At 34.3% G+C, this 25505-nt stretch overlaps 2 pseudogenes; both read left to right on the top strand.

Moving 5' to 3' along the window:
• The first annotated feature begins 12066 nt into the window (after positions 1–12066).
• LOC149573225 (MLO-like protein 6 pseudogene) lies at positions 12067–15448 on the top strand (annotated as a pseudogene).
• Positions 15449–15485: 37 nt separating this feature from the next.
• On the top strand, positions 15486–24921 carry LOC149573224 (MLO-like protein 6; annotated as a pseudogene).
• The last annotated feature ends 584 nt before the right edge of the window (positions 24922–25505 follow it).

The following is a 25505-nucleotide window of genomic DNA, read 5'->3' as shown; positions in this document are numbered from 1 at the left end:
AATATGTGCCACCAGCTAAACGTATGACTATGGAATAGATGAAAGAAGTAAAGGATCATGATATGATGATAATTGATATAGACTCTTCTCTTCACTATTCTTAATTTGATGAAGTCAAAGATTGTCCTACTACATTTGAAATGTGGTAAAAATTGTAGAAATTATGGAGGTGAAAAAAATGTGCAAAGAGCCAAGGAAGAAAATTTAAGAGGAAAATTTGATTGAATGAAAATGAAAGAAGGTGAGAAAATTGTCCAATATAGTGAAAGAATCAAAGAAAGTTTGAGAGAAATCAAAGCTATAGGAGGAGATATAACTGATGAAACAATGGTAAAAAAAGTACTAAGAACTCTTCTTCCTATTTATGGAATCAAAGTTTTAGCAATTCAAGAGATGAGATGCAATCCTAAAAATAATATAACCTTAGATACACTTGTGGGAAGATTGAATACTTTTGAATTGGACATCTTTGATAACTATGCACAATCCAAACAATTTTGAATCTACATTCAAAGAAAAACTAACTCTTGGTAGAAAAGGAGGAAACTCAAAAGGAAAATAGGTTGATAGTGAAGAAGAAGATGAAATAGATGAATACCTTGAAGTCATTGAAGCCCTACTTGCAAATAGAGTATCAAAAGGGAAAGGTAAATTTAGAGGCAAAACACCATTGATTTGTTTCTCATGTGAAGAGGTTGGTCATATTGCTACACCATTCCCAAAAAAAGAAGATGAAGATGAGAAAATAAATAACAGGTTCAAAAGAAAGAAAGACTTCAAGAACTACAAGGACTACAAAGAAAAAGGTAAGAAATCTTGTTACATTGCTAGAAATTCTGATAGTGATGATAATAAAGAAGAGATAGTCTATATTTCCCTTAAGGATGAATTTGATAATGAGGAAAAAAGAATAAGATGACACCTATTTCTCATGTTCACAAAAATGACACATGGATCATAGATAGTGGTTGTTCTCATTACATTACTAGTGAGAAAACAAAGTTTGAACATTTAGAACACTATGATGGTTGAAGTGTTAGGTTTGGAAACAATGAACTATATTATGTAAAAGAAAAGGGAATCATAACATTAACTAAAAGAATCAAATGTGAAAATTCCTACTAGTTTGAAGGATTATGACATAATCTACTCAGTGTGGCACAACTGAACAATATAGGATATAAGGTAGAATTCAAGAATGTTATAGCTAAACTATTGGATGGAAAAGGGAACCTAGTTGGGACTAGAAATTAGAAAAAAGGTAACTTTTCTTTTACCTAGATCTTACTAAAAATACATGTTTATTAGCACAAATAGAGGAAGGTTGGCTATGGTGTAAAAGAATGTTTCATGTTAACTTTGATAACCTAGTTACCATAAATAATCATAAAAGAGTAAGAGGCATACCAAATCTAAAGAAATCTGAGATGGGTATGTGCAAATAATGTCAAATTATAAAGATGAGTAAAAAAAGTTTTAGAAGTAAGTCTTTTAATTCTAAAGAAGTTTTGGAACTAGTCCATATAGATCTTTATGGACCAATAGGTATAGAAAGCTTTTATGGAGACATATACTTCATTCTATTTGTTGATGACTATTCTAAGACAATGACTATAATGTTCTTAAAAGATAAATATGATACTTTTCAAAAGTTCAAATGATATTTAGCTAGAGTTGAGAAGGAAACATGGAAGAATTGAAAATACCCGAGATTAGATAGAGGAGGTGAATTCATCTCAAATTAATTCAATGAGTTCTTCAATGAAAGAGGAATCAAAAGATAGGTATCAACACCTAGGACACTAGAGAAAAATGGTATAATAGAAAGAGGGAACATATCCATGATGGAGTGTGCAAGAGCACTAATGACTAAGAAAAATGTTGCACCAAAATACTAGAGAGAAGTAACTAGCTCAATAGTTCATACAATAAACCAAGTTCAACTGAAGAAGGGTACAAAAAAAACACCTTTTGAATTATGGTATGGGTAAAAACCTAATGTTTTTTTTTATCTTAGAGTATTTGGAAGCAATGCTATATCTTGAAATATATAAGGAAAGGAAATCTAGATGCAAAAAGTATTGAAGGTATATTGCTAGGTTACTCCAATAAGAGTAAGGCATATAAATATTTTAATATTTCTACTCACAAAGTCATAGAAAGTACATAAGTGAAGATTTATGATTTTTTAGAAAGAAGTGAAGAAAATAGAAGCAAGGAACTTGAAGACTAAAAAAACCTTTCTTACCATGAGGAGGAACTTGAGACTAAATATAATCAGTTGGATCTGAGCAACAAAAAATTGCATCTACCAAGTCACAGGAAACACAACCCAAGTTGAAGTCACAAACAAAGATACCCAAGTCACAAACAGAGGCACATGAGCTATAGGCAGTACAACCTAAGTTATAGTCAGATCAGCTAGAGGAGCCCAAGAAAAAGGTAGAAGTTCATGGAGAACCAAGTGAACCAAGTTTACAATCAAGAAAGAAAGATCCAAGACCTATAAAATATGTCAGAAGACATTATACATCTGAACAAATAATTAGAGGAGAGACAGATGACATATTGACAAGGAAAAAATTAAAAAACACATATTTTCTTACAAAATTTGAACCTAGATTTGAAAAAGATGCTTTAGAAAATGAAGGTTGGATAGAGGCAATGAATGAAGAAATTGAGCAAATAGAAAAGAATAATACTTGGTCTCTTGTACCTAGACCTAAGGATAAGAATGTGATTGTCACAAAATGAATATTCAGAAATAAGTTAAATGAGAAAGGTGAAGAAACAAGGAACACGGATAGTATGCAAAGGTTATGCACAAGAAGAAGGCATTGACTATGGAGAAACATTTTCCCTTGTTACAAGACTAGAAGTAGTTAGAATACTACTAGAATATGATGCACAAAATGATTTCAAAGTATATGAGATGGATGTAAAATCAACTTTCTTAAATGAAATCTTGGAAGAAGTCTACATTGAACAACCTAAAGGTTTCATTGATCCAAACAAAAGAGATATGGTGTGAAAACTACACAAAGCTCTATATGGATATAAACAAGCTCCTAGAGCATAGTATGAAAGGATGCATTTGCATATATATATATATATATATATATATATATATATATATATATATATATATATATATATATATATATATATATATATATATATATATATATATATATATATATATATATATATATATATATATATCTGTTAAGAATTTTCTTTGAAAAGACAAATGATGATAGTAATTTTTATATTAAAAAAGGACCATATTACAAGATATTGCTTGTAGATACATTTGTGGATGATATCATATTTGGAGGACATGAGATGTTATGCAAATAATTTTATGAAGAAATGAGAAAATAATTTGAAATGTCTATATTTGGAGAAATAAAATATTTTGTTGGTCTACAAGTTCATCAAATGAAGGATGACATATTCATCACTCAATCAAAGTACATCAGGGTAACATTGAAAGAATTTGGAATAGAAGATTCCAAACCAGTTGGAACACCTATGTTTACTATTCACAAAATTTCAAAGAATGATGATTCAAAGGAGGTAAATCAAACTACCTACAAATAAATGATTGGGAAACTTTAGTATGTGGTACACACCAAACCTGATATTTCATTGGCAATCGGCATAGTTGCAAGGTTCTCTGCAAATACTAAAGAAAATAATATGATGATAGCAAAAAGGATTTTGAGGTACCTAAAAGGAACTCAAGAATATGGTTTATGGTATAAGAAAGGAGGAAACCTTGAGTTAAGAACCTTTAGTGATGCATATTGGAAAGAAAGCATTGATGGGAGAAAAATCACCAGTGGAGGAGCATTCTTTAGTGGAAAGAGATTAGCATCTTGGACAAGCAAGAAGAAAAATTGCATTTCTACATCAACATCATAGGAAGAGTACATTTCTATAGAAGTAAATTATTCTAAAATAATATGGATCAAGAAATTATTGTTAGGAATGCAGGAGGAAATCAAGGAACCAGTGGTTATCTATTGTGATAACACAAGTGCAATCAATATATCCAAAAACCCTATGACACACACAAAGACAAAACACATTGCAACCAAGTATCATTTCCTAAGGGATTTGGTTCTATACAAAGAGGGGAGATTGGAATATGTGAATTCCAAGGAGAAGATAGAAGACATATTTACTAAGGCATTACCTAAGCATGCATTTATGTATCTAAGAGGTAAACTAGGATTTATTCCCCTATCTGAAGCTCACTAAAGCAAAAGATAATGATGCATCAACAAAGTTCCATTGAATATATATCAAGTTAATGTAAATTTTCACACTTTAGGTGTGAAATTCAAAGTATATTGTATTTGAATCAATACAAAAGGTACATACTAACTTCAAAGTATGTATCCTTTGGCATTTGATGTCAAAGAGGGAGAGTTTGACGTCAAAAAGGAAGAGGGAGAGTTTGATGTCAAAGAGGAAGAGGGGGATTTTTTAATCTTATAAGGAAAGTGTTTAGATGATGTAATTTATAGTAAAGATGGAGAAAATGAAAAAAGTACACAACAGAGTAATGATAGACGTAAGATGGAGAATTTGTTTGGAAGCAGTTGAGACAAGTCTAGGTAGAATCTTAGAGGGAGTTGGTATGAATGAGAATCATAATGAAACTAAGGATATTATCTAATTTCTCATACTTTTATCATTGTATGTTGACATGTTGTGTTGCCATCAATGCAAAAGAGGGAGATTGTTCAAAAATATTCTTAAAATTGTATGTTGTCATTAATGTTATACACATGTCAGTATTAATTGAGCAATGGAGAACTTGCAGTATTAACCAAGAATATTTAGTATTGACCAAGCAGTTGACCAATGAAGGGAATTCAGTGTTAATCAAGTAGTCAGGCATTGAAGGATATCCAACTTCTAGTATTAATCAAGTGGTTGGGCATTGAAAGACTTTATAGTGTTAATAAAGCATTCAATCATAGTATTGACCAAGTGCCAACAAAAAACACTTGTCTATTAATTTACTGATTAGGGCTAACTATTTGGATGTTTAATTTTTTTTTGTAAGGGTGTTCAAGAAAAAATTTCAAAGATTATGATATATAAGAAAGGTCAAGTAGTGAGGAGAATGTGAAAAAAAAAGTGAAAAATGTGGAATAAGATGGAGATGTGATTGGAGGGAAAGGAAAAATAGGAAAGTGTGGAAGATAAGCTACAAGGAATATTATGATAAGGAAGGATCCAGAGGTCAAGCTAGAAAAAATATTTGAATCTTCAAAAGAAGTTTCTTCATAAATCATGTCAAATTACTATTACCTTCTAACCATTGTAGAAATGAAGAAATATCTTAATAGAGTTGACTTAATAGTCATATTGTAAATCCTTTAACAAGGTGACATTTCAAGATTGAAGTGTTTGAAGACCTCTAACCAAGCCAATCCTAATAGGGTGATCTAAATCCTCTAACAAGATCATACTTAATAGTATGTATTATAGCCTTTAATAGGGTTGACTCCTAACAGGGCTCACTTTAGAAGAGTGAAAAGTATTGTAACTAGTTGCGTGGTGGTTTTCCCAAATTGGGTTTCCATGTTAAATCTTGGTGTCATATGTTTTCATGTTATTTTCTTTATGCTTCATGTTTCTTCAAGTAAGTTACTAAAGGTTAAAACAAATTATTATTCATAAGATATCTTTGTTAACAACAAGTAATTAGTTTTAACTGAGTTGGACAACAAATTACACTATCAATGAAAATTTTGATTTGACATCTAGGGACAAGGAATTATTTTTGTGGTAACTAATTCACCCCTCCCCTCTTAGTTGCTCTCTTCATATCCAACACCAAGTTGGGCCATGACAAGACAAAAAGTGTCTATTGTATAAATGAAAGACCTTGTCCCCATCCACATTTGGTGCACCTAATCAACAAGTTTCTTATAAATAAGCTCTTCTACTAAAGGGACATTGGACCTCTTACAAGCCAAGAACATACACTCCTATAGATGAAACATACAAGAAGACCTTGAAAAAAATCCTAGCTGATGATCTCATTGTATTGCCAAAGCCTAGACTAAATGAACCATGAGTTAATCCCTCATGGTGGAATTAAAATAATTTTTGTACATACCACAAAAATTAGGGACACCTCACAAATAACTAAGTGTCTCTGAAAGGAGTTATTAAAAAAATAATCAATGATGATGTCATTGAATTTAATGGCTTTTTTCCAATGAATATCATACAACTTTCAAAACCCCCTTCACAAGCCATGAAAAAGGAAAATCTTCAAAAAAAATCAAGATAAGACAAAAAATAAAAAATTTAACTACACCCACAACTATGACAACACGAACAACATGGTGTCTAAATCAATGACCATGTTAATGTTACAGTTAAAGACAAATACAAGAAGCACTTCTTGAATGTCATTACTCAAGGCCAAGCCTCCAAAGTTTTACTTTCAAAGTAAATTGATGACCTAGATCAAGCCACCTCAAGCTCTACCTCATCTAAGTATAGTTTGGTTAACCAACTGCTCAAAACCCCTACACATCTCTATTTTTTTGAGTTATTATAGATATCCCCTGAACACAAAGAGATCCTCACTAAAGCCCTCACACCAAATAATCTTGATGAAAATAGGTTGTAGAACATGGTAAGAATTCTTTTTGCATCTCACTATTTATCCATCTCCCCACAAGATGATATGTATTTTACTCATCCCAAAAAAATTTGTCTACACATAGATGTCTTTGCACACTAAAATAGGACAAAAAGAGCATTGGTTGATGGTGGTGTGAGACTCAATGTTTATACTTTAGATCTAGTAAGAGCATTGGGATATGCAAAGGATGTTTTGGATCCCATGAAAAAGATTACCATCATGGCATATGAGGATGTAGAGAGATTCTCTAAAGGAATGGTCACTCTACTAATGAGGGTGGGTCCAATCATCAAACAAATAGTTTTCCAAGTTCTAGACCTTAAATTGACATATAATATTCATCTAGGAAGACCTTGGATTCATGACATGCAAGCTCTTCTATCCACCTACCATCAGTGTCAAAAGTTTCCTTACATGGGGTAGGAGATAATCAAACCTGGGCACAAAAACTACACACGGTATTATAACTACCTTATTGCTTATAACAGGAAAGAAATACCCATAGATGGTAACAAAATAATGGAAGTAGGTTGTTCCAATTCAAGTAGTAGACAATCCCTCTCCTAACAAGAGCATAAACAATTATACTATGAAAAAATGAATGTTTGATTTAAGAATGTGAAAATAAGTGTAAAATTGGGCATAAGGGTATAGGAGAATACTCAACCTCTCCAAAATCTTATGGAAAACCAACTTCAAACACACATCCTTGATAATATAATGAACACTTTGTTAGAGAGGATAGTTCATCACAAGATAAAACTATAGAAGAAGATGCAAGTAAAAGAATCCAAAATATAGATATCTCTCCCCACCTATATGGAAAAGGTTTTGAATTAGTGAAAAAGATGGGGTACTCTAGAACAGGACCCTTAGCGAGAGGTTTAGGCATAGTGGAGCCTTTAGAATATTCTTTCAAACCCAACAAGCTCAAAGTAGCTATGGGCTACATGGAACAACAATTTCATAGGTCCTCTATTACTTCCTCATCACAACATTGGGATAAGACACTTTATAAGGGTCAAATTTCATCTCCATCTGAATAAATTTTTTGTGCCCAAAAGTCAACACATGAGTCCCTCTGAGCCTAAGTTAGACACTATCAATTATTCTTTCATGAACATTCAGATCACAACTAAGTCTTTGAAAAATGATGATAGTGTCCTTCCCTCACTAAGAAGTGATAGAAATGATTCAACCAAATAGAATTGGGGTGTCTGGTTAGTAGGTTCACCTATCCAATAAAAATAATGTGACTTTGTACATGTCTCAACTTCAACAAACAATAAAGCACAAGAACTAAACTTTGGCATAGACTTCAGTAACATTGTGATACCATCTTCAAATCAAGAATATGAACCTATTTCCTTCATGCAAAATGATAATACTATGGAGGCACAAAATTATTTCCCTTTCAAGAGCTTTTACCAGACTTCTTCCCACAAGAAGTAGATGAAGAAGGAGAAGAGGTGATAGATGAGTCATATGTTGCACCTAGCAATTTAGAACACCTAGAACAAGAGCATGCCATTGAGCTAACTAATACAATGTTTGAGCCATCCAATGAAGTTATGTCTTTGAACCCTATAGAATTTAGTTATCCTTTCTCTACACTAAACTCATCAATTCAAACTTATCTAACCCAACTATTGAGCCCACCTTTGACATTGACCAAGACATCTCCATTTACCTCAATTAAGTTGAACCATCTATGAAGTTTGAATCTAGTGGAAAGTTGACGGATAAAGAATGCATCAATTGTCCTAGTCATACAAAAACAATGGAAAGATCTAGTAACCCAAGTCACATTGTGCTTGGACTAGAGGAAAAAACAAAAGATGAAAGAAATGATGCATTTGATGGTGAAAACCCAACTAAGACACCTATCAAAGAGCCATGATGACCATCTTCCATGAAATGCTCCAAACCTTCACAAAAGACTGTGTTGATGATATCTTGGTTAAGTCATATATGTGCAAGGAACATCTTCCTATCCTAGACAATATCTTCACTCATATTAAGGCCTTTAAAATTTGACCCAAACCAAAGAAGTGTTCCTTTGGGATTTAATCAAGGAAAATGCTAGGTTATATTATTTCAAAAAAGGGGATAAAAGTGGATCCTAAAAAGGTGCAAGCAACTGTAGATATGAAAGCACCTAGGAACCTACATCATTTATGATCCTTACAAGATAGATTGTAGTTAGTGAGATGTTTCATTTCCCAACTAGCTGAGAAGTGTAATCCTTTCACCCATCTCTTACACAAAGATGTTGTTTTCAAATGGGATGACAAGTGTGAAGATTGCCTTCAACTTGCTTTAAAAATATTTGATGAATCATCCCATTCTGATGCTACCTGTGTAAAAAAAACCATTCCTAATGTATGCTCCAGTAACAAAGATATCACTAGGGGAACTATTAGCCCAAGAAAATGATAATGGCAAAGAAAAGGCCATTTATTACATCAACATAACTCTAGTGGGTTATGAAGTCAACTACATATTCATAGAGAAATCTTGCCTCACAGTAGTTTTTGTTTCCCAAAAACTATATCACTATCTTCTTGCACATAAGGTAAAAATCTTGGCAAAAATAGACCCTTTGAATTACCTCCTTAGAAAAAAACTTTGAATGGAAGACTTGCCAAGTGGATCATGATATTGAGTGAATTTGACATAGAGTATATTGATCATAAGGCCATTATAGGACAAGCCATAGTAGAGCAGTTGGCCAATTCACTACTAGAGGATTCCAATCCTATTATTTCTCATTTCCTAGATGCACACATACTTCATATTGAACCAATTACATGAAAACTATACTTTGATTGTTCTTATACACACCATGGATTAGGCACATACATTCTATTCATCATGCCTCAAGATGTCACCATCTCAAAGTTATATAAGCTCCTATTCTCTTGTACTAACAACATGGTAGAACATGAAGCTTTAGTCCTTGGCATTAAGCTTTCTATTGAATGGAAATTAACAATGATAGATGTCTAAAGAGACTCATAGTTAGTCATAAATCAAGTCAATGATATATATAAGAGCAAAGACAATAAAGTAATGCCTTATAAGAAAATTATTGATGTACTAGAAGCATGCTTCATCCATATCACCTTTGAACAGATCCTCAGGGATAAAAATAGAGGCATCAATGCTATGTTTACTTTAGCTTCTTTGCTCCAATCACCAGATCAAGATGAACACTATTAACTCTTGGTGGAAGAGATTGTTCAACCTACATTTTCCTAGCCTGAATCCCACATTGTTTTTCTCCTAGAAAACCAATAATCACCCTAGTATGGTCCCATCTATGACTACTTCAAAGCTAATCTCCTACCCCCTAACCAATCTCAAAACCTAAAATAAAACTTTATAAGACAAGCTTTATGTTACATGTTGGTGGTTGAAGCATTGTATTGTAAGGGTCATGAAAAACCTTTGTTTAGGCATCTAGCAAAAATGAATCTAAAGATTCTTTATGAGAGGTTCATGCAAGAATTTGTGGCTCTCATTCTAGCAGTTTTACTTTGGACAAAAAGATTCTTAGAATGGGTTATTTCTCGCCCACCATTGAAAGAGATTCCATTGACTATGTCAAAATCTGTCAAAAGTATCAAATCTATGGTAATATGATTCACACACCTATATAAGAACTTCATCCATTAGCAAAAACATGGCCTTTTTATCAGTGAGGTTTTTATTTTATTGGAATGATACATCTACATTCTTCCAGTGGTCATAAATCGATCATCACCATGATAGAATACTTCACCAAAAGTGTAGAAGAAATGCCACTTACCAATACCATTGGAATAAAAAATCTTCATTCATCCTTAACAATATTATTTACCACTTTGGTGTACCTCATTCCATCCTAATAGATAATTCCCTATACTTCAAAAATAATATTATTCATGAGTTATGTGAAAAATTTCATATTATTCACCATTCATCATTAATCTATTATCCTCAAGGAAATGGTAAAGCAGAAGCTACAAACAAGAGTATCATAAATATCCTCAAGAGAACTATTAACAACTTTGTCCAAGATTGGCACACACAGTTGAATCCCACACTTTGGGCATATAGAAAGAGTGTTAGAACACCTAAGGAGGTAACCCCATTCTCTTTGGTCTATGATAGTGAAGCAATCTTACCATTAGAAGTTGAAATCACATCTTTCAAAGTCACACTACATGATATGTTGATAGAGGTGGACAACAGGGTAGCTCTCCTAGTACAACTAGAGTTTATGGAGTGATATAGGAGCATCTCGGGTTGGTGTGCTATCCTACTCATTCTAGAAGTTGTTGCCAAGTTTCAGTCATTGCCAAGTTGCTACAATTGCCGAGTGCCAATAATTTTATAGTTTAAGTTGAGTTTGAGTTATCCCATGTTGTGTTAACACTCAAGTTAGTGTGTTATCCTATCTCACTCTACAGTGTGTTCCAAGTTCCATAGTGTGTGTTGAGTAACTCTTCATGTGCCAAGTTTTCCTATTTATGTCAAGTGTTAGCATTTTGGACATGATTTCTACATTTTTGGTGTGAGCCAACTTGCGAGATTTATTTTGATCATGACATTTATGATGAGATCTTGCCTTGGGATGTGTCCTAACCATTCTGGGGTTGGCCATCCTATTTTGTAATATTCTAGAATATTTTGTAAGCCATTTTGGCAAGTATAAATAGAGGTCTTGTGGAGTCTTTTGGTCATTCATTTTTAGAATGAAATATAGATGCATTTTTTGAAGAGCTAGGGCTACAGCTTAGGAACCAAAGGATAGCTTGGTGGAAATGAGGGTACAAGTGTGGATTCTTCTTGGTGTTCTTATCCAATTGTGCATCTGGACTAGCTAGGATTGGGTTTGTAAGTTGGATCTTGTTGGATCTTATAGAATTGATATTTTTGTAATTGCTATTTGTAATTGGACCTAACCCGAAAGGCCTTATAGTTGGGCATATTGCATGTAATCAGTTATATCTTTGAATAAAGAGTTGTGACTTGGTATCATATATTGCATTATTGTTTCTTGCTATTGTATTTCCGATGTGTGGTTATTTGATGGGGGCTAGGACATCTCCTTTAGGGATTCTCCCACCTTGCATTGCGTCAGGTGGTATTAGAGTGAAGGTCATTCCTAAGCATGTAGATATATCATCGAAGTTGAGGTAGTTTGCATGAGGATTGTGGGTTCGAGAAGGTTGATTTGGTGGAGTTGATTGATCTTCTAGATTTGTGGATCTATTGATTAGGGTTTGTGAAAACATTGGAAGATACCTCCATGAAGGTTGGACCCTAGGGTGATTGATGATCTTAGTGATGTTGTAGAATAATAGATCTCAAAGAAGGTTAAAGCATATTTTAGATCTGAGATGAAGGAGGTTAAAGTCAGTTCTAGATCTCAGAGAGCATTGATGAAGAGTGACATGATTGATGAAATCATGAGTGCTTTAGGTGGCCTACTTAGGCATGTAGGTACTGAAGGTAGTTATGAGGAAGTTGCTAAAGATGTTGAAGTTGCTGGATCAAGTGGTGAGGATAGAACTAATCTTATGGAGAGACCTATTGGAATTAGGGCTACTCAATTTGCTCAAGCTGGATCTTAGTTGAAGCTGAAGCATAAGATGGAGGTTTCTAATTTTTCAAATACTTTAAATCCTAAAGACCTAATTGATTGGATTGGTGAATTGGAAGACTACTTTGAGCTTGAGGATATTGAGGATCCACTTAGAGTGAGGTTGACACAAACTAAGTTGAAGGGACATGCTACTCTTTGGTGGAATGAACTACAAAGAGACAGAGAAGAGGAAGCTGAAATGAAGATCTCTTGATGGAGATTGATGGTGACTAAGTTGAAAGCTAAGTTCATTCCTACTGATTATGAACTTGATTTTTTTAAGAAGTTTCAAAATCTAAAATAGAAAGACATGTCTATGAAATATTATATTGAGGAGTTCTACAAGTTGACTATTTGGTCTAGTCATAGAGAACTGTTAAAAGAAAAGGTTAGTATATCAATGGTTTAAGATTCAATATTCAAGATGAGATTGGTATGTTAAATATTCATTCAATTGAGGATGCTTATCAGTATGATTTGAGAGTAGAAGAGAAGTTGAAGAGGTAACATCAAGGAAATCCTTGAGGAAAGGTGAAGCAAGATAGCTTAGCACAAGCTAAACCAAGTACATAGGGTGAACCAAAACTTGTTGATCAAAAAAGGAGGATAGGTGGAGGTGTGTTCAAAGGTAATTGTTTCAAATGTGGAAAAGAAGGGCATTGATCTTTTGAATGTTTGATTGGTAGGATAGTTTTTGTTCTGAATGAGATTGAAGTCCAGGATAGTTAGCCTAAGCAAGGAGAAATTCTATTGGTTTGGTGAGTGTTGGCGCTCAAAATTGCCTTCCCATTTTGAGCCTCTTTTTGAATTTTTGAGTCAAATCAAGCCCCATAAAGCATATGTACCCGGCTATACCTTTGAGGCCCATGAGGTGTTTAATGCTTCTAGCACCTTCTATTTAGTATATCCACTCATTCCATGAAGTTAAACTGCTATTCTGATCCATTTCGTGAGGTCTTGTTTTAAGCATTTGTCAAATGTGCATTTTCACCTAAGTATCAGATACCAACAGGAGGTTGTGTTTGCTATTGAATATCTTGCACCCATAATTGCATCATGACTCGCTACTTTGGGAGTGTTTAGTGTCCATACTTGAGATCCTATGTTTTAGATTTTGAATCATTTCAAATCCATTTGACTAGGTTTTGAATCCCTCAAAGTTGGCAGTTTAATGTTTTCATGTTGATGCACTTTGCACATAATTCTGGAAAGCCCTATTTGACATGTTATAACTTTTGACTAGTTGACCCAAATGCTAAAATTCCTTTTGCATTGTGTTGTAGATGTCAGATAATTTCTATATTTCAAGTTCCAACTCACGATGAATCCGTTTGATCAGTTTTCAAATGCGATTCCAAACACAATTTCTAGTTTTTTACTGGTGTCAACATTTGCAGATTTGTTAGAACCCCTGTTTGTGATGTCATAAGTTGACATTAATGATTGGTAAGATCAAATGGATTGTACCATTATGTTGTACCCTAAAAATACCTTAAGTGTGCCATTTTGCAAGTCATGACGAATCCATTTGCACACTTTTCCAGGTCAATTCCATTTGCAAAATTCGCTTTTCAGACATTGTTTCTAGTTTGCAAGATCCAATTAGCCCACTTTGACCACTCGCCATATGTGTCCTATTATTCATCATGAGCTCAACTCCTAGATTTATATTCTCCTAGTGACAGAGAACCAACACTCCAGTTTTCGTTTCCCTATGTGTCAGTTAACCCAGTTTTCAAAGCCAATTATAAACGAGATTTAGTGTTTGCTGACATGTTTTCTTGCAGGTAGTTCTGAGAGGTCAAATTTGAAAGTCAATATCATTTGACCCCGATGTCTTCATGTGACAAGATTTGGCAGGCTTGTTGAAAGTGTTGGAGAGAATAGAGATCCAGAGTTTCGGAGCCCAACCAGATGTTTATATCAATTTTTAAAGCTAGGCAACAGGCCTCCTAGCACAAATTTCATAGTGGTACAAAGGTGATTTAAAACAAGTTTTAAGTGGTGAATTTGGTTTTAAATTTGATTTCAGATGGTTTGAAATGATCAATGAATCACTTTTCCATATTAGTTGTTCGAAAATGAAAAAAAAATTAGCTGGACCCACTTTGGGGCCCAACTGATTTCATCAGTTTCTTAGAGATCTGATAGATATGGATGCCAGTGTCAATGCCATGATTGAAACTACTAGCAACACAAGATAATATTAAGAAGCCCTTGTATGAGGCACTCGATAAGATCAAATCAGAATTGATGATTCTGGGGTTCATCTCCCTCCTATTGACAGATGGACAGCAGCCTATTTCCGAGATTTGTATATCAAAAAAATTTCTTACTCCATGCTTCCATGTGATTACAAAAAGAAAGATTCAGAGATGAAATTTGATTCAAGTGATGAAAAGAGCCAGAAACTTCTATGGAATTGGACATCCATGTCTTTTGATCAAGAGGTCCCATGGAGGCGTGAATTGGCTGCTGCTGTTGAGGGTGAGGACCCTTGTACAAAGAAGGGCATGTATCCTCTTGTCTCCCATAAGGGCATGCATGACCTCCATTATTTCATCTTTATTTTGGAAATTTTACATGTCTTATATAGCGTAATAACCATGGGCTTAGCAATCTCAAAAATGAGGCATTGGAAATTATGGGAGAAGGAAACCCATACAATGGAATATGAATTTTCAAATGATCCTGCAAGATTCAGATTCAGCCATGAAACTTCATTCATGAGGTGCCACACAAGTTTTTGGAGCCAAACTCTGGTTCTTAAATGGATTGTATGCTTCTTTCGATAATTCTTTAGGTCGGTACTTAAAATTAATTACCTGACTTTGCACCATGGCTTCGTTGTGGCCCACTTGGCTCCAAATAGCAAGTTTGATTTTTAGAAATATATAAGGAGGTCTTTGGATAATGACTTCAAAGAGGTAGTGGGAATCAGCCCTGCATTGTGGGCATTTGCAGTGGTCTTTTTGCTTCTTAATGTGAATGGGTGGCATGCTTACTTCTAGCTCTCTTTCCTACCCTTATGTATAGTTCTATTAGTTGGAATAGAACTACAAGTTAAAATAACAAACGAGGCCATGCGCAGGGTAAAAAACTCTATAAAGACCAATAATCCCACATTTCCTGTATAGGTGTGTCTTTTGCATTTTAAATAATACTCCATACAGGATGTTTAATGTCAATAAGACATGGCTTTTTGAGAAGCCTCATGCCAACGTGAGGACCCCACCAACATGCACACGAAGGACAGCTGGCAAGTTGCCAAGGTGTTATTTTGAACAAACATGCATGCATGATGATGTGGCACTGTTGAACCAGATGTCGCCACGTGTCATGATCTAAGGGCTAGCACATGCCCCCAAAATAGAGATGCTTGTTGGTTAAAGATTGTGAGAAAGCAGGATTTTGACACGTGGTGGTGGGTCCTAGTTGTTGATGAGGTGGTGCAAACAAGCAGATCAAGAGCGATTCATAGGATTGTGACACATGTCATGATCCAATGATTAGCGCAAACCCACAAAACTAAAATACTTAGGATTTAAAGAATGCAGGGATATGGGGATGCACCACGTGGCACTGGGTCGGCCTAGTGATGACATGGCACTGCATTTGAGAGGTTGACCAATCAAAAAGTGCCACATGGCACCCGATCAAAGGATAGTTGACCCTGGATTGGAAGGATAGGAAAAATGTGAAAGTCATAAAAATATTATTATTCTTTTCTCAAGCTAAAATGCACGTTCAAATTGAATTCAAAATTCAAAGGGGTCATTTTTATAAAGTTGGAACCTTAGTTTATTTAAAAATTTTGAAATTTTTTTAATCAAAGTTACAGATAGATTGTGTTTCATACTAGAGGAACATTTTTCAAATGAAGATTTAATGAGTTTCCTATAGGCAAAGTATGCGATGTTATATATCGTCGGAATCATGAGAAGATGAACTTTTCAATTTTGAGATCAATTTTTGCATATAATGCCACTGGTTCAAGCTACAAGAGGATTTGTCTTAGGTTCCTTTCTTGCAATTGAATTTAGGTATCAGAGTTTAGTTGTGATTTCTATCAAGGTAATGACTTGAATATGCATAAAAGACAAGGAAACAGTAATTGGGGTCAAGTTTGGTCACATTCAAATTAGTTGAACCTCAATTCCTCCAACATTTCATGATGCAATTTAGATTTTTGGTTGCATAAAGGTTTCATGATTTAGCTGAGATATTTAGAAGTTTGTTACAAAATAATGATGAAATCAAATCAGATCAGATGGAAGAGAGAGATTAGAGAGAGGTGATAGAGTTGTTGGAGAAGGAATTTTGAAGGGACACATGTCGATTGTAGATTCAATCTGAGAATTCCTTCAACTTATATCTCTCTCATTCTTTCTCATTAGAAGGGTTCCAGTTTTGAGAAGAAAATCACTCACTACTGAGACACCATTCTTCAACATTTCTTCTTGTATAAACAACAATTTATGTTTTATGCAGATAGTTCAGATTTGTTAGGTGATTTGGGAAGTATTTCTGTACGTCTCTCATGTATTTGGTTTCAAGGAAAACAAATAAAGCACATTAAAGGGTTTCAAATTTAGTCTGAATCATTTTTCCTACTCATGTATATGTAATCTTTTCTAATTTGTGAACCAAGAGCATAAATTAGGTTGCATTTCATTTTCAAATGTATGTGATTAAAATGTCTTGCTGATGGAACAAAGAGCCATGTAATTGCTTGGTGTTTAACATAGGGTTTGTAGATTTCATGATGGGATAATTTGAGTATGAGATTCAAATCTGAAGTAGTTGTCTGTTCACAAGGTGAAGGATAGATCATGGATCTTGATGTAGAGATATGTCTGAGATTTCCAGAAGATGTATGGTTATAATTCATTTAATTGCCCCTAGATATGTTAGTTTCTCAATGGGATAATTGAAAACCCTCCAACATTTTCAAACACCAACAAGATGGTGACTCTACTGGGGGGTGATCCCACAATAATGGGTTCCACTTTTTGACTAATTTTGACACTGAAATCAATATTTTTGCAACAAACGTCACATTCAAGTGACTATATCTCCAAAACTATAAATAATTTCAAGATGACATAAACTAGTGATTTTGAGAACTTTATTCCTACTTTGTAACCATATTTTCTAATCTAAAAAAAAAAAAATTATTTCAATTTTTTTTATCTCCTCTGAAAAGTGGTACATAATAAAATTCAATATTTTAAAAAGTGACAGTCCGTTTGACACACGTAATTTTTTTTCTAAAAATGATAATGAAATAATTTCTTCAATGTTAGATTTATAACATCAATATCCAGAGGATGCATTTGGTTTGATTTATTTTGGTTGAATATTGTATAGTTTATGAAGTTTTGAAGTGACATGAACTATAATTCAGACATACGTTCTGTTTGACACGAATAATTTGAAGTCAATTTATAATAAACCATTTTTTTTTTTAATAGAAAGGTATCTCAATAAGCCAATTCCTCCATATTTTTCAAAAAAAAATTGACCTAATTTACTAATTTTCCCGAGGTGTCAAAGTTGGTTGATGTTCAATTGGTAATGAACCTATAATGAGTTAAACTCATATTTGAAAGTCTTAATGATTAAATTGCGTATTAAAGTTATAATTGTTGGAAAGCTTGCTCCAAGCAGCACATTTTGACATGTTTAATTTTATAGTAGGAGATCATTCTCCTGCAATTATGGAAGTCAAAAGAGCAAAAAAAAAATGAAAAAAAGGTTAAAAATTTTGTGATTTTGCATGTTCATGTGAACATGGCATTCGCGCGAACATGCTTATCATGTTTGCGCGAACATATTTATCACATATGTTCATGCGAACATACGAAATATGTTCGCGTGAACTCAATTTTGCATTTTGCAATGGTTTTCATTTTTGCTCGTCCCACTAAAGTGGAACCCATTATTGTGGGTTCACCCTGGGGAGTCTATGAAGAAATTCATTGTTAGAATTACTGGAATCTCTGGTATAAATAGAAAGTTCATGAAGTGTTTTCCATTTCTTTGCTGAAGATTCATGTCTCCTAGTAAGGTTTTATCCATTTGCAGTAGTAAGTTGTGAGAACTAGATGTAAATTGTGTTCTATGGCTGTTATAAGTCTATCTTCAATCAGTTCAGTCTTTGCAAGTGCTGTTGAGAAAGTTTAGAGTCAGGAATCAATTTTAAAGTGTATTTTCTTTTCAAGGTGTTAATGATCTGCAAGTTTCTCCTACATTGAAGGTCTAGTTCAGATTTGTCAAGTGACAAAATATGTTTTATTTCTCACAAAATGTGAGTGGGGACTCTCAAATCTCTATACCAGTTTGTTCCTAGTTGATTTCATTGCAAAATTTTGAAAGACTTTCAGTTGTATGGGAAGATCTTATGCTTTTGGTAGTCTCTTGAAAAGGGAGTTTGAATTCTTGATAAGTTTTTAAGTGTTGTTTGCAATCTACTATAATAAGAAATTGAAGTGTAAAAAGTGAATCACAACAATGATTATTATATTCCTCTTGCAAAGAGGTGGTGGCTCTATAAAGTTTGATCAGTGGTGTAAATGAATTTCAGTCTTGCACCTATGCCAATCAGAAGATCAATGTTTTCAGCAACAACACTTGAGGCATTTTACAATTTCATGTGATTTTTTTTCCATGAAAGTAAGCTTTACATATGTGTTCTCCGTCAAGTGAGTTTCAGCACTAAGAAGAGGAGAATAGTTTTAAAAGTTTCATACACTTCATTGATTAAGTTTTAGCTTATTGTTTTAAATTTGTGAAGTGTATTTGAAGTGTTCATTTGGTAGAAGGTTGTGTAGATCTCCTACAAGTTATAAATCAGAATTTATTATGGGTGAATGAGTTTCATATTTTTGAAGAATGTCGAGCTTCCTTTCACCTAGTATGCAGCATGTTAGTGAAGTTTCTAGATCTATTTCTACCAAGCAGTATATGCCATTATGTTTTGATGGTATTCATGGTTTCTCGAATGCCATTTCTAATGATATTAGAAAATGTTTGCCTAAGTTTAGATGAGACCATCATGTTTCAGCTAGTCATCATATTCAGATATTCAGTGATTTGATGGGTGACTATGAAATTGCTCATGAGGACATGCACATGAAGTTATTCATTCAAATCTTGGAAGGTGATGCTAGAGACCGGTTTTCTTTTTTACCAACATGTTCTATTTCATCTTGGGGTGAGTTGCATTTTGCATTCATGGAGCAATTTGGAGAACGAGTAAGCATATCTGATTCTTATGATAAGTTCTTGAAGATCTATATTGAGTGTAATGAACTTGTTCCTCAATTTAACATCAGATTTGCAAGAATTTTAAATGAAATCCCTGAGAGTTACAAACTCAATGATCAAATGTGTTTAGCTATTTACTTTGATGCATTTGACAAGAAAATGAACTATCTACTAAGGGATAAAGAACCACAGACATTATACCAGGCTTTTATGACTGCTAGAGATATTGAGAATAATTTGAAGTACGAATTGACTAGAGGTCATTTTGCCTTGAATGATTGTCAGTATAATGTGTTTGAAAGAAAAATGGAACATGGTGTTGATGCTTCAATTTCAAATAATCATAATGTCAACACCCCTACTGTAGGTTTTAATTAGATTGAGAATTTAAATCATAATATGTGTATAAGGAAGGTTAGTCTAGTTGCAAATAGAAATATACATGTTCATGATGCTACAACAGTGAGTAATATTTCAAACTTTGATCAAGCTTAGCATTATGTTGATTTTACAGATCAAACATTAGTTACAACAGCTAGTTCTTCTCATGATAGTTATGTGTATGATGATGTTACTAATGTTTCAAATTTCAAAGTTGCTGCACCTATATCTCAGTTTTATGCAAGTGAGGAGGCTGAGAGTTATCTCTATGATCATGAGTTTAATGTTGCTGATCCGACATGTCATGGAGATATAACACAGGATGAAGAATGTAAGTTACACTTATCCCTGTCACAGCCAGAAGAGCTAAGCTCACATGTTGATGATATTTTAGTAGTAGAGGGTAAGATACATTTTCTTAATCAGCAAGATAGGCAAGAAATGAATTATCTTATTGAGAGATTACATCATGTTGAAAGTGTTATTAAATCTAAATTTGAAAGATAAGCATCTCAGTATTAGTACAAAGTAGTTGGAAGCGATCTTTCAAGTGATAATGAAGTTGCTGATCCAATGTATTGTGAAGAAGCATCATATGAAGCTGATGATGAAAGTAATTAATTGAGTCAAGGAGAGGAAAGTGCTAGTATGTGTTCATCTTCATGTGAGTCAAATGTAGATTGGGAAGAAGAGAGCAATGACAGAAGTGAGTTCTCTTATGTCAGTAAAGGTATGAATTCTATTTCCAAATCTTTTGTGAATAAGATTTGTCTACACAGTATGAAGACAAAGAGATTATCCATAAAGACGGATTACCTAATTGTATAGATGAATGTCTTGAGAATGAGTGAAGTGATAATTAGCACACAAATGATTCTAAGTTTAATACATCAGTACCTATTGGTCAGATAAATGATGAGTTGTTGAAAGACATTTGAATCACCTTAATGGAGACAATGCAAGTAATATTGATTCATATTTTGCATGCTTCATTGATGGAGTTAATAGTGTGGCTTCAGGTAATGATTCTGATTTTTCTTCACATGCCGAAAGTCTCCATGAAGATGAGATGGCTAATGGTTTTAAAATATATACTAATGCTCTATATGATGAAAATCCTGAGGATGATTAGCCCATTTTTTGTCATAATGTTCAAAGAGGATCACTACATGGAGTTATCAACCCATTGTTTGAAGAAGGCATAGAACTTTCAGATTTGGTTCAGGATGAGTTTGATGATGATACCTTGTCTTACTACTATAAGAGATCAGAATGTTCTTCTTCCAAGTTTGATAGTGAAACTGATGATTATGTTGCATCTGATGAGATAGATGACAAGGTGTTTGAAAAAGTTGTTTTTGAAAATGAGTACGCACCTTGCAATGAGTTTTATGATGAACTCTCTGATGTGAAGATTAATCTATTTGTTGATTATGAAAAACCATTTGAAGGTTGTGGATTAGTTTCAGATTCTGACATCGATGACATGTGTGAGTACAAGTCAGAGTGTTCATTTGAGTATCATCCACTCATACATAAGGATTCACATTTTGAAGGTATGAGTGATCCTTTTCTCCATGTTGAATATGATGCATTCATATTCAAAGTTGATAGCATGCACGATTTATTAAATGAAGAGGATTTTTAGTTTCAGTCTGATATATTTGAGCATGTTGATTAGTATTTTCATAATGAGCAAAAGCTTGAGAATGAAGCAAGTTTTTATATGCATTATGAAAGTAAGAATGAAGATTCAATTTTACTAGGTGTTGAGTTTCAAGATGTGTATCTAATTGGTGAAACTGATATGAGAAGTAATTTTAGTTTACCTCATGAGAAAAGGAATGAAAATCAAGTTTTCGATAGAGGTAAATAATTTCGTTGAAGTTCGGTGGCCTGGGGTCATTGTGTGTATAGAGTAGAGGTAGTTATTTTTGCTTTCAATAAGTTGTTCAAGACAGGAAGTTTTTGTTGTTCAGGTGTGTGGTCTACTTCTACCAGAGATCTGAAATCTTGCCATGCCCACAAGGGGCATGCATCCCTAGATAGAGCCACTATTGGCGCTCAAAATTGCGTTCCCATTTTGAGCCTCTTTTTGAATTTTTTAGTCAAATCAAGCCCCATAAATGCATATGTACCCGATTGTACCTTTGAGGCCCCTAAGGTGTTTAATGCTTCTAGCACCTTCCATTCAGTATATCCACTCATTCCATGAAGTTAAGCTGCTATTCTAAGCTATTTTGTGAGGTCTCGTTTTAAGCATTTGTCAAATGTGCATTTTCACCTAAGTATCAGATACCAACAGGAGGCTATGTTTGCTATTGAATATCTTGCACCCAGAATTGTATCATGACCCACCACTTTGGGATTGTTTAGTGTCCATACCTGAGAGCCTATGTTTCAAATTTTGAATTGTTTTGAATCCGTTTGACTAGGTTTTGAATCCCTCAAAGTTGGCAGTTTAATGTTTTCATGCTGATGCACTTTGCACATAATTTTGAAAAGCCCTGTTTGACATGTTATAACTTTTGACCAGTTGACCTGAATGCTAAAATTTCTTTTTCATTGTGTTGTAGATGTCAGAGACTTGCTATGTTTCAAGTTTTAGCTCACAACGAATCTGTTTGATCAGTTTTCAAATGCGATTCCAAATGCAATTTCTAGTTTTTTAACTTGCGTCAGTATTTGCATATTTGTCAGAATCCCTGTTCATGATGTCATAACTTGAGATCAGTGATTGGTAAGATCGAATAGATTGTACCACTATGTTGTACCCTAAAAATACCTTAAGTGTGCCAGTTTGCAAGTCATGACGAATCCATTTGCACACTTTTCTAGGTCAATTCCATTTGCAAAAATCACTTTTTAGACATTGTTTCCAGTTTGCAAAATCCAAGTAGCCCACTTTGACCGCTCGCCATATGCGTCCTGTTATTTGTCATGAGCTCAAATCCTAGATTTATATTCTCCTAATGACAAAGAACCAACGCTCTAGTTTTCATTTCCCTAAGTGTCAGCTAACATAGTTTTCAAAGCCAATTTTGAACGAGATTTAGTGTTTGCTAACATGTTTTCTTGTAGGTAGTTTTGAGAGGTTAACTTTGAAAGTCAATATCATTTGACCCTGATGTCATCATGTGATGAGATTTGGCAGGCCTGTTGAATGTGTTGGAGAGAACAGAGATCTAGAGTTTCAGATCCCGACCAGATGTTTATATCAATTTTTAAAGCTAGGCAACAGGCCTCTTGGCACAAATTTCACAGTTGTATAGAGGTGATTTAAAGCAGGTTTTAAGTGGTGAATTTGTTTTTGAATTTGATTTTAGATGGTTTGAAATGATCAATGAATCACTTTTCCATATCAATTGATCGAAAATGAATTTTTCTGTAGCCAGACCCTCTTTGGGGCCCAACTGATTTCATCAGTTTCTTAGAGATCTGATAGATATGGATGCTAGTGTCAATGCCATGATTGAAACTACTAGCAACACAAGATACGATTAAGAAGCCCTTGTATGAGGCACTCAATAAGATCAAATCAGAATTGATGATTCTGGGGTTCATCTCCTCCTATTGACAGATGGACAACAGCCTATTTTCGAGATTTGTATATCAAAAAAATTTGCTTACTCCATGCTTCCCTGTGAGTACAAAAAGAAAGATTCAAAGACAAAATCTGATTCAGGTGATGAAAAGAGTCAAAAAATTCTATGGAATTGGACATCCATGTCTTTTGATCAGGACGTCCCATGGAGGCGTGAATTGGTTGTTGTTGCTAAGGGTGAGGACCCTTGTACAAAGAAGGGCATGTATCCTCTTGTCTCCCAGAAGGGCATGCATGACCTCCATTATTTCATCTTTATTTTGGCAATTTTACATGTCTTATATAGCGTAATAACCATGGGCTTAGCAATCTCAAAAATGAGGCATTGGAAATTATGGGAGAAGGAAACCCAGACAATGGAATATGAATTTTCAAATGATCTTGCAAGATTTAGATTCAGCCATGAAACTTCATTCGTGAGGCACCACACAAGTTTCTGGAGCCTCTAGTTCTTAAATGGATTGTATGCTTCTTTCGACAATTCTTTAGGTCGGTACTTAAAATTGATTACCTGACTTTGTGCCATGGCTTCATTGTGGCCCACTTGGCTCCAAATAGCAAGTTTGATTTTTAGAAATATATAAGGAGGTCTTTGGATGATGACTTCAAAGAGGTAGTGGGAATCAACCCTGCATTGTGGGCATTTGTTGTGGTCTTTTTGCTTCTTAATGTGAATGGGTGGTATGCTTACTTCTGGCTCTCTTCCCTACCCTTATGTATAGTTTTTTTAGTTGGAACAGAACTACAAGTTATAATAACAGAGGAGGTTGTACGGTGGGCAAAAAACTCTAAATTGACCAATAATCCCACAAATGCTTGTATAGGTGTATCTTTTGCATTTTAAATAATACTCCATACAGGATGTTTAATGTTAATAAGACACGACTTTTTGAGAAGCCTCATGCCAACATGAGGACCCCACCAACATGCATGCGGAGGACAACTGGCAAGTTGCCAAGGTGTTAATTTGAACAAACATGCATGCACGATGATGTGGCACTGTTGAACCAAATGTTTCCACATGTCATGATCTAAGGGCTGGTGCATGCCCGCAAAACAGAGATGCCCGTTGGTTAAAGATTGTAGGAAAGTAGGATTCTGTTGTTGATGAGGTGGTGCAGACAAGTAGATCAAGAGTGATTCATAGGATCGTGGCATGTGTCATGACCCAATGATCAGTGCAAACCCGCAAAACTAAAATGCTCAGGATTTAAAGAATACGAGGAAGCAGGGATGTGTCACATGGCACTGGGCCCGCCCAATGATGATGTGGCACTGCATTTGAGAGGTCGACGAATCAGAAAGTGCCAGGTGGTGCCCGATCAAAGGACAGTTGACCCCAGATTGGAAGGATAGGGAAAATGTGAAAGTCATAAAAATATTTTTATTCTTTTCTTAGGCTAAAATGCATGTTCAGATTGAATTTTAAATTCAAAGGGGTCATTTTTATAAAGTTGGAACCTTAGCTTATTTAAAATTTTTGAAAATTTTTAAATCAAAGTTACAGACAGACTATGTTTCATACCAGAGGAACATTTTTCAAATGAAGATTTAATGAGTTTCTTGTAGGCAAAGTATGCGATGTTATATATCACCGTAATTGTGAGAAGACAAACTTTCTAATTTTGAGATTAGTTTTTGCACAAAATGCCACTAGTTCAAGCTACATGAGGATTTTTCTCAAGTTCCTATCTTGCAACCGAATTCAGTAATCAGAGTTCAGTTGTGATTTCTAGCAAGGTAATGACTTGAATATGCATAAAAGACAAGGAAAAGGCAATTAGGGTCGATTTTGGTCACATTCAAATTAGTTGAACCTCAATTCCTCTAGCATTTCATGATGCAGCTCAGATTTTTGGTTGCATAAAGGTTTCATGATTTAGCTGAGATATTTAAAAGTTTGTTACAAAATAATGATGAAATCAAATCAGATCAGATGG

Source organism: Cupressus sempervirens, chromosome 2, assembly GCF_028749045.1.
Source record: "Cupressus sempervirens isolate cs-2001-9-10 chromosome 2, ASM2874904v1, whole genome shotgun sequence".
Lineage (NCBI taxonomy): Eukaryota > Viridiplantae > Streptophyta > Pinopsida > Cupressales > Cupressaceae > Cupressus > Cupressus sempervirens.
Note: the sequence above shows the minus strand (reverse complement) of the source record. Positions and strands in the feature narration are given on the sequence as shown.